Source organism: Nannospalax galili, unplaced genomic scaffold (assembly GCF_000622305.1).
Source record: "Nannospalax galili isolate Female #2095 unplaced genomic scaffold, S.galili_v1.0 scaffold238, whole genome shotgun sequence".
NCBI classification, from domain to species: domain Eukaryota; kingdom Metazoa; phylum Chordata; class Mammalia; order Rodentia; family Spalacidae; genus Nannospalax; species Nannospalax galili.
The window spans coordinates 3,262,123-3,272,606 of NW_008341888.1; the positions used below are offsets into that span (position 1 = coordinate 3,262,123).

The window sequence follows — 10,484 nt, forward strand, 5'->3', positions numbered from 1 at the left end:
ATACAGCCTGGCCAACATTGCCAATGATGCAAGATCCAATCACAATACACTCAGCCACACTTATGACAGAGACTTTAACAACCACAATGAAGACACCCAATCTCCTTCAAAACCCAAGCTGAACACTAATTAGCATTGCAGTCCCACTCAATTTTCATTTGAAAGGATTTCTACAGGTTAAGTTTTGACATACAACTTTGAGCAACTCCAGTTGTTTCCTGAATACCATAATGGCTAGATCAGGGACTGAAATCTGACTCTTTGCAGGTGTTCCAATTCAAAACAAGAATGTGTAGCTAGGCCTTCAGGTGATTTGTTTTTACCCTGGTTAGTCAGATCTGGATAGTATCTTGTTGCAGCCCTCAGGCCAGGAATACACAACTCAATGTGCAGTGCAACTGTTCTAACACTAGAGACAGTGCTAACAATAACCATGAGACAGCTTTATTTCAGGATGTGTGTGTGTGTGTGTGTGTGTGTGTCCCCGTCTGTATCTGTCTGTCATGTGCGTATGACTGCCCATGGAGGTTAGAAGAGGGTACCTGATCCCTTGGGGCTGGAGTTACAGATATTTGTATGCCTCCTGAAATAAGTACTGAGAACTGACCTCAGGTCTTTTGCAAGAGCAGCAAGCACTATTAATTGCTGAGCCTTTTCTGTTGCCCTTTATTTTCATTTTGAAAGGCTGGCATAAGTAAGTCCATTCTGTTGGTTTGAGACAAGATATGAAGCCTAGGCGTGTCTCAAACTTTGGATCCTCCTGTTTCAGCTTCCTAAGTGATGGAATTACAAGCAAGCACTATCATATCCAGCATGGTTTCATTTCAATTCTTATAACTTCATCCCTTGTCTCTGAACAATATTCTCTGAAGACATTGTTAGAATAGCAAAAAGTTCCATAAATGTAACTGGTCAAGACTATAAAATCCTTAGTCTATCTGTTGCAAGACCCACTTTTCCAGTCTTACTGGTCAATCACCTGGTGATAGAACCACCCCTAGGAAGGCAGGTTCACCTTAAGTTATGCTAAACAGTTGGGTGGAATGCCTGGTGGATTAATCAGGTAGCAAATTTTTCCTGCCTGGAATCCTGCCTTGCAGCTGCAGAACTCTGTAGAACTTTCAGATGAGCCAGTCATGTAGGTCTCTGTAAGTCTGTCTACCTTTCAGAAAGGCATAATTTCCCCTATTCTTCTTCATGCCTTTCTTACTAAACATGCTTTCTTTAAGGCTTTGGGTGGCTCTAGCATCTCATATTTATTTACTTTTTCTCTAAAGCTGCCTTCTCCCAGCCATGTAACTGCCAGTCAACCACGTGTCTGACCTCCATGCAGGCTCTAAACCTGCATGGCTACATGGCTTTCTTTTCTTCTTCCCACCATTCACCTCCTCAAGGCAGCTGCCAAGATTACCAGCTCAACTGCCCTGATGATTTTTCTTTAAGATTCTAATAAAATTGTAAAATCTTCTGTTTGGATCTATTCTTAAATTCTTTTATGAATGAGACTAAGAACCCTTTAGGGGACCCTCTTTCTCCGTGTTTTTACATCACTGACTAACCATCTAATGGTTTGTTCTCTACTTTCTGCCATTACCAGGATAAGATTTTTCCTGGTTGATCTGATTTGATCCCACATGGGGGGAGGCAGTAAATTTCAGACACTAGGCACCCAAAACAGTGCCTCCTGATCATTAAAAGGTATTGAACATTGGTAAATCTGTAAACAATTACTTAGTTTTGTTGTGCCCAGAGAACGGATCCCCAAGAATTACCACAGAGTCCAGAGAGCATGCAAGAACAAAGAGTCTTTATTCACGCTTAAGCTCGGACTCTCAGACCAAACTAACATGGTAGGTTTGTCTGAGAGCCCCGATTTCAGGGGGAGGGAGCTTCTCATAGGTTTCAGACAAAGGGAGGAGGGGAATGACAAGGTTATATTTTGATTGGTCCAAAGATCCCGCATGCCAACATACTTTTGAATTTTTTGGTTACAGTCTTGGAGGCCTCTCACTGGTGGGTGCTGCCCTCAGGGCTGTGGAATGTGCTGTTATCTTCAGGGCTAGAGGACCCTGTTTATTCCTCATAAGGCCTCAAACTTGCCTGGGCCCCCTGGACATGCCCGGGCTTGCCTCGTCTATGACCATGAGACATCACAAAAATGGAGGAATCAGCAGTCAAAAAAGAGATGGTGCAGTTTGTCCCTCTGGTTCCCTCAAGCCAAGTGATTTACAGAAGTGAAAAGACCAGTTAGTCCTAAATAGGGGCAGGAGTCTAGAGAGTCCAGGGGAGGGGCCAAGGAGGAGGGTTCCACAGTTTTCAAGTTAGTTTACTCCTGTTTATGTTTTTTTAAGTTTTATGACTGTCTGTCAACATTCCACAAAAAAAGTTTGCTCTTGATATTTCTGTTTGTTAAAGGCTTATTACTGATGTAAACATTCTGCAGAAGGACAGCCTCTGACAAGGGAACCTAAATAATATTTTTAAGATGATAGATCATTATCCACAAGATAAACAGAATGGATTTCAGGTATGCCTGACGTAAGAGCCAATCATTTTATATCCATCTCTTAGTTCTTTTAACTTCACCATAAAGGGTTTATTGCACTAACTTCTTGGCACCTGGATTACTTAATTTCTACTGTTCTGTTTTTTAGTTCACTCAATCTTTCCTTTGTCCTTCCTGTTCCTCTGTTGAGCTCATACACTGAATCTTTAAATTTTGTTACTGTGTTTTCCAGATCTAAAATTTGGGTTTTCTTCTTCTTTCTATCTTTATGTCTTTCCTGAAACTTTCTATCTTTCATATCTCAAGGGTATTTATAATTACTTAGTGCAACATTTTTATCATGTCTGCTTAAAATTTCTGTCAGATAATTTTAATATATCACATCTCGGTGTTTGCATCTGTTGATTTCATTTTGTTTGCAATCTTCTTGGTTCTTGATATGAGTGAAAATTGGGAAAAACTGGTATATTTGGACATTATATTAGGAGGCTCCAGATATGCTTTAAACCCTACCTTTTAGCTGGGTTCCTTTAACATTTTAGCAGGAAAAAATTCAGTGGTGACCCTTGTTAGTTGTAGAATTGTTATTTGTTTAAAGTCCAGATTCCTCACTTGGCTCAGGGAAATTTGCAGAAGAAATGGAGAGTTTGTAAGAGCTGGAGGAAAGGGATGGAGTGTAGCCCCCAAATTACTCATTCTCCAAAAGTATAAGCCAGCCAGGGGCAAGATGAGGAACACCCTGGGAAGAGGGACAGAGCCCACTGCTAAACAGAGAATTAGCATGGCCATTTTGGGAACTCAGGGAGGAAGGCATGCAGCCAAACAGCAGGGGCAAGAATGACCAGGCAGACACCCTGCCCATCTTGCAGGATTCACAGGGTAAGATGAGGCGGACCATGGGGTGAGATGGTGTGTGGGCACCATGCGCGAAAGCTGATGGAGACTACTGGAGGGCTTGAATGGCATGTGGGTTATGGGAAGCCAGTTCATGTAAGTCACCCCCCATCCCCAAATGTCATGGAATGGTACAAAACCCAAACAAAAAATGTCTTATGTTAGTCTGTGAGCCCTGGAGCCTTGAAGGGTGCACACACCAAGCCTCCCAAAAAGGGAAAAGGGAAGAAAATTTAGTGCAAGAGGTGGTTTGAATGAGAATGTCCTTGATAGGCTACAAATATTTAGACATTTTGCCCCCAGTTGGTGGCACTGTTTTGGGAGGTCTTAGAAGGTATAGCTATCCTGGAGGAAGCACATCACTGGGGGTGGGCTTAGAGAGTTCTTAAGCCTTGCCAAATCTTGAGTCACTCTCTTGCTTCCTGTACCTGCTTGAAGATGTGAGAGATTAGATTCTGCTCTTCCTCCAGTCATGTCTGCTGCCATGATGGACTTACCATTCCTCCTTTGGAACTGTAAGCTAAATAAACTCTTCCTTTTATAAGTTCCCTTGGTCATGGTGTTTCTGACACAGCAACAGAAAAGTGACTAATATAACAACTTTCCTTATGCTGTCACTTTACACATAAAATGTTTCCTCAACACACCCCACAAAGCTCAGCAAAGACATGACATACCTGCTAAATATCCACTTCCTGGTAATTTGTGGTAAGTGACACAAATACTCTCTAGTGGAATAAATGAGTATAAAAATAAAAAAGCTTTATTTCAGAGACTGATAAAATCAAGACAAGGAAATAACACAGGGAAGTTATGCAGGGTATAATGTTATACCAGTTATGGAATGGAAAACTTAGGGATAATCAATGAAAAGAGTCAGAACAGGCATCTCTAAGTAGATGTCAAACAGGAGGCAGAAGTCAAAACTAAGAGAAGGCCTTTAGGAAGAGCTTTCAAGAAAGAGTGAAGATGAAAATGAAGGATGCAAAAAGAAAGATTTTCTTGAGACTAGGTGGTAATGCGCTCAGAAGACATGTCTGAAACAAGAAAGCACCCATGCCATGGCCTGGAGAAGGATTCCAAATGCAGCACTGTAGAGAGGTCCAGCTCATATAAATAAGACTGGTCCCAGAAAAGCTGCTGACTTCCTTTCCCTAACCCATGCAGGGAGCAAGCCCTATGTTAACTCCACCTTAAAATAGAGTCCTAATCCCAGCCATCTTGTTCCTCCACAATTTTTATCTTCGTCTATTACTGTCTCCTGATGACTGATCCACAGCCTTCATCCAACCTCTACATTTGCTGTCCCAGTGACTTTTCCACTCAAATCCTCAGCACCATACCACAAACATACATTTTGTTTCACTTTTCATTGATAACAGAAGTATATCCTCAAATATCCTCTGGTGAACACAGGACATTTTTCAGGAGCCAGAAGAGCATTATCCTACTTTCCAGATTTCCCACACAGCTCAGTAGTTCTATCATTTGTTAATGGTTCTTCTCAGACAGGCCTTGCACTTAGAAAAACTTCCTACACATTACATGAATTGTTCTTTAGTCCATGCTGAAATCTTTTCTCTTAGATAAGGAGTTCACAGACACCATAAAGTTGGAATTTACATTTCTTTAAGAACATGTTTATTTTCTGCTTTGTAGGCAAGAAAAACTTTTAGTTCTTAGCAGAAATGTTAAATGAATAACATTAACTAAGAATGCTCCCTTGAAAAGACTTGAAAAGCATAATCTACTGGAATTTTAATTTAGAACAGATAAAAACATCAGGCCTTGGTTAAACATGTTAAAACATTTGAATCAATGTTTATGCAAGACATATAACTTTTTAAAACATTTCAACAATGATAATTTAGTAAATAGAAAGGAAGCTTTGCTCATATTTTTACTTTTCTCCTTGAATACTTACTTATTCCTCTTGTGTAACTGCAATCTTGTGCTCTTTGACAAACATCTCACCATCCCCATCCCCAGCTGCTACTATCATTTTACTCTTTGCTTCTACGAGTTTCATGTTTTAGATTCTCCATATAAATAAAAACATGCCATATTTGTCTTTTCGTGCCTCACTTCTTTTACTAATCATCATGCTATGTTTATCCAAATTGCTGAAAATAGCAAGATTTCATTCCTTTTTGTCTCCCCCTCCTAATTTCCTTCTTTTTTTTACTTTAAATATCAAGACTCATTTTTCTAAGGCACCGATCTGACTCTTCTTTCATGTTTTCTCCCTCTGAATTGTCAGTAAAGTAAACCTGGGATTCCATTGGCTGACCATGCAAAAACAATTAGGTTCTAGATTCCAGGCACATTTCAAAAACGCAGGCTCTTAAGTAGACGTGAATATGCAGTGGTATATATACTAGAGGTTGGGAAGGCAGTGGGAGACAATGCATAAAGGGAGGCTGGATTAGCAGTGCATACTCTACACATGTATTATCACACTGAACACCATTAGTGTGTAGAATGCATAATCAAAAATAATTTTTTAATGAGAATATTTCCCAAAATAACTTGCAATGCAACAATTGTGGACCATCTGCTGTGTCCTTAAAATAAACCTTTCACATTCACAGACTGGCCACTTAGCCCAGTCTTTTTGTCCTCCACATATATGTTATTCAAGGCCATGACCACATCTTTTCTTTGACATGAGGAATTCATGTGTCCCCTAAGATGAAATTTGTATTTTCTTCCATTGAAGACTGTATTTTTCATAAGGTTCTTGTCACTGGCATTGTTAAAGTGACAATCGCTATAGTATACTGATTTGGGGACACCAAAGGGCAGAGTGTATTAGCTACTTTTCTCACTGATATGATAAAATACCCAACAACACAAATTAAGGAAGAAAGGGTTCATTTTGGCTCAGAGTTTGAGGATACAGTCCATCATGTTAAGGAAGTGATGGGAGCAGAACCATGAGGCAACTGGTCACATTGCATCCACACTTAGGAAGCACAGAGGTATGAAAGCTGGCAGTCCACTTGCTTTCTCCTTTTTAATTTATTCTGGGACCACACCCCACAGAATGATGCCACTGACATTTAAGGTGTGTGTTCCCATCTCAATTAACCAAATCTAGAAACTCCTTCACAGATATACCCAGAAATTTGTCTCCTAGGTGATTCTAGATCTTGTCAAGTTGACAGTCCATATTAACCATCACACCGGGGTTGTATCCTTTTATTCTCAACTGAGCAGACACATAAAATATTGTGACACACAAACTAGGGATGCAAAATGCTTTTATTTTACATGTGTTTTAAGAACTGTTTATTTTCCATCCACTTTCCATTTTACTTAAGTGTCTGCAGAAAAACAACTTATAGCCAAAGCATGGCTGTTCCAAGCCATTCAGTGGCCTGAACAGTGGAAGCTGCAGGCCAGCCCTTGGTGACTGGCTGGGCACTCCAGTCTTCAGTAGGGAACTGCTGGATAGTTATAGATTGCACCTATATACCTTCAGAGAAGTTTGCTACCTCTAGCTGAGCAGTGGTATACTCAGGAGCTGGCATGCTCCATTTATCTGAAATTCTTTCTTGGTCACAGCCTTTTTCAGCAGCAGTTTGCTCTTCCTTCACAATCTCTTCAGGATATCTATAATAGAAGTAGATATCAGGCATGATCTCCTGTGGGTGCTCACAAGATTCCATACCACAAATGTGTAGAACTTTCCAGGTTCCCCTGTTGTTGCATGGGATGGCAACATCTACATAGCACAGGGAAGAATCTGTGTTACACAGAGTGATGGTAGATAAGTTGACATAACATGCTTCTTGAGGGGCTGGTGGTCAGCCCTGGGATGAGTCACCAGTAGAAGACATGATTCGCTGAAGGCTGCCTGGATTTGGTTAGTGAAGATCCCAGGAGTGAAGTGGCAGGCAATCGGAGTAGCTACAGAGGCTGCAGCAAACTTCAGCACAGCTCATTGGCCAGTGATCTAGAGGAGATGAGGCTGACTGACATCAGCGAGACTTTCAATGGCAGCAATGGCATGAGCTGCCAGCAGCAGCTTCGGCCAGGCCCTCTTCAGATTTTTGAGGTAGATACCATCACTTTTCCTTTGTGAAGTCAAATTTGGTGCTACCTAAGGGGTTCCTGCTTCAAGGAATGTGAGGGCATCCTCCTCTTTCATCTGCAGGACATCAAAGGCTCCATATATTGTCTGAGAATTTCCTTGTGATGGGAATTAAGAATGCCATATGGGCCTCTCCCTGGGCAGAGAGGAAAGGCGATGCTTCTATTTTTATATTGTAGAGAGAATTTGGGAAATCAGAGGTGTTAAAGAATTAATACGTGGATATCCAGTTGATGATAGTAACAGAAGGATCAGGTACAGGATATTTACACTTCCGGTGTTCCAGTCTTTCTATTCTCTGTGCAGATTATTCATTATACCAGAGATTATAGATGTGTATAATATGGGTCCAACACAGAAGAAAAGACTCCTATTAATCTGTTTCCCTGGGATCTTGGTCTCATATGAACAGGTGGAGATTGAGAGAGATCATACCCTTCCCACTGCTCCTGGAATCCAATTCAAGATCTTTTCTTTGATCCATTTATACAGGCATTGTGGATGAATTTCTAGATCATCAATTTCTCTCCAGTCCAGCTGTTCTTTCTCTTATTTTGGCAAGATCTTTTTCATACAGGACGCTAAGTAAAATCATTCAGCATTGTGCCACAGGACAATTTTTTTTTTAATTTTGAAACTGTCGATGTACTAAAGAATAAACTAAACTTCCTTTGATGAGTCTTCATTTTTTTTTTTTTTTGGAAAACAGTATAACCATTAGCACATACATCAGATATTCTCGCATTTCTGCTACCTAGCTAATGTCTCTTTTTTTCACTAGATTGTGCACTAGAAATAACTTACCTTAGTTTAGTTCAAGCTCAACTCTTATACGTTTGATATTGCTGATAACCAATATATAAATTAAATTCCCTATTAAATTTTGTCTCCACTATCGGCTCCAAGTCTTTAGAAAATAATTCCCAAGTCATATGTACCATTTACTTTTCTTTTGGCAAATATTACAAAATCCACATCTTTTCTTTAACTTTGTGGGACTTCTATTTCTCTGACCTTTGCATATGCCAAATCACACTGGAAAAAACTATTTCTCACCTCTTCTTGCCCAGGAAATAATTACTCATGCTTTAGGTTTCATATAAGATGTCATAACCTTGCAGAAGCCTGTATTGAAATACAAATCCTGGTCAGGTGTTCCTTTTATGAGTTTCCAGTAAACCCACTTTTTGATAACACAAACCATTCTGCACTATATTTTTCAATTTCCTGTAGTTCCCACTGAAGCATAAGTTCTTTGAAGAAAATAGTCTAGCCAGCATTTTCAATGTCTAACACAGTGCCTAGATGGAGGAGGTAGCCTTTTATTTAATAAACGTATGTACATAAAGACTGATAAATATGTGATATCTGTAGGCCATATTATATCTCCATAAACTCTTCCCCAATTGTTCTTACAGTTGCCAATGCATTGTGAGTTGACTTCTATGCTAGCAGACAGGGGATCTATTTATTTTCTACATTCCACATAACCTAGAAAATACAAGAGTCAAAAGCCCTTATAGGAGATTTTGTGTACAAGAAGGGGGGCATGTGGTGATCAAGGAAAAAAAAAACATGTGGACTAGTGAGACTTGAACACTAATAGAAAAATGTCAACCGGCCACAATCAACAATCACCTAAGAAGAGAGCCTCAATTGAGGAATTTTCTAGATTGGTTTGGCCTGTGGGCATGTGTGGGAGGGATTGTCTTGATTATTAATTGATATAGAAAGACCCAGACCATTGTGAGTGCACCATCCCCTAGGCAGTGGGTCCTAATTTATACAGGATAAGAGAAAGTCAGCAGAGAACAACCAGGCAGCACTGGGTGCATTTGTTTCTCTCTGCTCTTGACTGTGAATGTGATGTGACTAGCTATTTAAGTACCTGCCTCATCCTCCCATTAATGATGACCTATAATTTGGTCCAGATAATTTGGTAGCCTGATGGATGTGCTTATCTTTCTCTTCAGTTTGAAGAATTCCTTCAAGGATCTTCCATAAGGTTAGGTTAGTGGTCATTATCTCCTTTACCCTGGTTTTACCACCCCCAATTTTTCTTTCTCCTTCAATCATGACAGTTTTTCTGATTTGCTACTATTAATCTGAGTTGGCAGTTGTCTCTCAGAACTCAAAATATATCAGTCTAAGCACACTTGGCTTTTAAAGTTTCAGTTGAGAAATCTATCTGATGCTACTCTCGTGGAACTTCCTTTATATGTAATGTGGTGTTTCTCTAGATATATTTTCTCTGTTCTGCATATTTAGTGTTTTAAATATAATATATCATGGGCAAGTTCTTTTCTGATTTTATCTGTTTGGTGCCCTAAATGTCTCCTGTCTGGATGGATATCTCTTTTCCTAGATTTGGAGAATTTTATGCTATGATTTTACTGAAAGTGTTTTTTATGTCTTTAACATGGAATTCTCCTTCTTTTATGCCCATGATTAATATGTTTATTCTTTTCAGTTTCCCATATACATTTGGTTCATATTTCCTTATTAATTTATCTTTACCATTATGCTAATGTTTTAATTTTTCTGCTTGTCTTCAAGTCCTTATATTCTATTTTCCCCTTGTTCAATTTCATTATGAAGTTTTCCACACAGCTTCCTATTTGACTTATTAAATTTATCATTTCCAGTATTTCAGTTACTTTTGTCTGAGTATTTCAATCTCTTTATTACCTACATGGATTTCGTTATTTTATTTAGCTTGTTTATTCTCTTGGAATTTATTCAGGAAGTTATCTGTGTCCTTTTTGATTCCTTTTCTCATACTTCTAACCATTATTTGAATTTTCTGTCTGTGATTTCACCGTGGGATTAGTAATTTTTGATGCAGTCATGTTGCCTTTGTTCATGCTTCTTGTGTTTTTCTGCACTTGAACTTGTGCATCTGGGGTTAGGTCACTGGTTGTATTATTTAATCATCCTTATTCTTTTTCTCTTTATTTTATTTATTTTGTATTGATTAAATTTGTTCTT

At 39.3% G+C, this 10,484-nt stretch overlaps 1 pseudogene; it reads right to left on the reverse strand.

The window, feature by feature from the left end:
• Positions 1–6,741: 6,741 nt before the first annotated feature.
• Positions 6,742–9,572, reverse strand: LOC103737858 (annotated as a pseudogene).
• Positions 9,573–10,484: the final 912 nt, after the last annotated feature.